This window comes from Bufo bufo, chromosome 2 (assembly GCF_905171765.1).
Source record: "Bufo bufo chromosome 2, aBufBuf1.1, whole genome shotgun sequence".
NCBI lineage: Eukaryota > Metazoa > Chordata > Amphibia > Anura > Bufonidae > Bufo > Bufo bufo.
In genome coordinates this window covers 479513504-479516541 of record NC_053390.1, presented here as the reverse complement: position 1 = coordinate 479516541, position 3038 = coordinate 479513504, and positions in this window count along the sequence as shown.

Sequence of the window (3038 nt, the reverse complement as noted above, 5' to 3'; positions counted from 1 at the left end):
AGATAGATATATTGGATTGAGAATCTCTTTTTGTTGCAACAATAGTTTTCTCTGTCTCATATGCTCTCGCTGTCACTCAAAACATACTTGTTAATATTAATATAATCAACAATCCATTATTTTTGGTTTCTAGAATGATGATATGCAAATTAGCATCTTCTGCCATAGGCTTATGGAAGCTAATTTGCATATCTTTCCCAGAAATCCCTAGTAGCATTGTGTAGCTTGCCATGCACAAGCATGTATTTCGCAGACTTGGGGCTCACCTTGGTGCATCAGGAGCTCTCCTTAATGTAAAAGGGTACCCGTTTAAAGATAGATATATTGGATTGAGAATCTCTCTTTGTTGCAACAATAGTTTTCTCTGTCTCATATGCTCTCGCTGTCACTCAAAACATACTTATTAATATAATCAACAATCCATTATTTTTGGTTTCTAGAATGATGATATGCAAATTAGCATCTTCTGCCATAGGCTTATGGAAGCTAATTTGCATATCTTTCCCAGAAATCCCTAGTAGCATTGTGTAGCTTGTCATGCACAATCATGTATTTCGCAGACTTGGGGCTCACCTTGGTGCATCAGGAGCTCTCCTTAATGTAAAAGGGTACCCGTTTAAAGATAGATATATTGGATTGAGAATCTCTCTTTGTTGCAACAATAGTTTTCTCTGTCTCATATGCTCTCGCTGTCACTCAAAACATACTTGTTAATATTAATATAATCAACAATCCATTATTTTTGGTTTCTAGAATGATGATATGCAAATTAGCATCTTCTGCCATAGGCTTATGGAAGCTAATTTGCATATCTTTCCCAGAAATCCCTAGTAGCATTGTGTAGCTTGTCATGCACAATCATGTATTTCGCAGACTTGGGGCTCACCTTGGTGCATCAGGAGCTCTCCTTAATGTAAAAGGGTACCCGTTTAAAGATAGATATATTGGATTGAGAATCTCTCTTTGTTGCAATAATAGTTTTCTCTGTCTCATATGCTCTCGCTGTCACTCAAAACATACTTATTAATATTGATATAATCAACAATCCATTGTTTTTGGTTTGTAGAATGATGATATGCAAATTAGCATTTTCTGCCATAGGCTTATGGAAGCTAATTTGCATATATTTCCCAGAAATCCCTTGTAGCATTGTGTAGCTTTTCATGCACAAGCATGTATTTCGCAGACTTGGGGCTCACCTTGGTGCATCAGGAGCTCTCCTTAATGTAAAAGGGTACCCGTTTAAAGATAGATATATTGGATGGAGAAACTCTCTTTGTTGCAACAATAGTTTTCTCTGTCTCATATGCTCTCGCTGTCACTCAAAACATACTTATTAGTATAATCAACAATCCATTATTTTTGGTTTGAAGAATGATGATATGCAAATTAGCATCTTCTGCCATAGGCTTATGGAAGCTAATTTGCATATCTTTCCCAGATATCCCTAGTAGCATTGTGTAGCTTGTCATGCACAATCATGTATTTCGCAGACTTGGGGCTCACCTTGGTGCATCAGGAGCTCTCCTTAATGTAAAAGGGTACCCGTTTAAAGATAGATATATTGGATGTAGCATCTCTCTTTGTTGCAACAATAGTTTTCTCTGTCTCATATGCTCTCGCTGTCTCTCAAAACATACTTATTAATATTGATATAATCAACAATCCATTGTTTTTGGTTTCTAGAATGATGATATGCAAATTAGCATCTTCTGCCAAAGGCTTATGGAAGCTAATTTGCATATATTTCCCAGAAATCCCTAGTAGCATTGTGTAGCTTGCCATGCACAAGCATGTATTTCGCAGACTTGGGGCTCACCTTGGTGCATCAGGAGCTCTCCTTAATGTAAAAGGGTACCCGTTTAAAGATAGATATATTGGATTGAGAAACTCTCTTTGTTGCAACAATAGTTTTCTCTGTCTCATATGCTCTCGCTGTCATTCAAAACATACTTATTAATATAATCAACAATCCATTATTTTTGGTTTCTAGAATCATGATATGCAAATTAGCATCTTCTGCCATAGGCTTATGGAAGCTAATTTGCATATCTTTCCCAGAAATCCCTAGTAGCATTGTGTAGCTTGTCATGCACAAGCATGTATTTCGCAGACTTGGGGCTCACCTTGGTGAATCAGGAGCTCTCCTTAATGTAAAAGGGTACCCGTTTAAAGATAGATATATTGGATTGAGAAACACTCTTTGTTGCAACAATAGTTTTCTCTGTCTCATATGCTCTCGCTGTCACTCAAAACATACTTATTAATATTGATATAATCAACAATCCATTGTTTTTGGTTTGTAGAATGATGATATGCAAATTAGCATCTTCTGCCATAGGCTTATGAAAGCTAATTTGCATATCTTTCCCAGAAATCCCTAGTAGCATTGTGTAGCTTGCCATGCACAAGCATGTGTTTCGCAGAATTGGGGCTCACCTTGGTGCATCAGGAGCTCTCCTTAATGTAATAGGGTACCCATTTAAAGATAGATATATTGCATTGAGAAACTCTCTTTGTTGCAACAATAGTTTTCTCTGTCTCATATGCTCTCGCTGTCACTCAAAACATACTTGTTAATATTAATATAATCAACAATCCATTATTTTTGGTTTGTAGAATGATGATATGCAAATTAGCATCTTCTGCCATAGGCTTATGGAAGCTAATTTGCATATCTTTCCCAGAAATCCCTAGTAGCATTGTTTAGCTTGCCATGCACAAGCATGTATTTCGCAGACTTGGGGCTCACCTTGGTGCATCAGGAGCTCTCCTTAATGTAAAAGGGTACCCGTTTAAAGATAGATATATTGGATTGAGAAACTCTCTTTGTTGCAACAATAGTTTTCTCTGTCTCATATGCTTTCGCTGTCATTCAAAACATACTTATTAATATAATCAATAATCCATCATTTTTGGTTTCTAGAATCATGATATGCAAATTAGCATCTTCTGCCATAGGCTTATGGAAGCTAATTTGCATATCTTTCCCAGAAATCCCTAGTAGCATTGTGTAGCTTGTCATGCACAAGCATGTA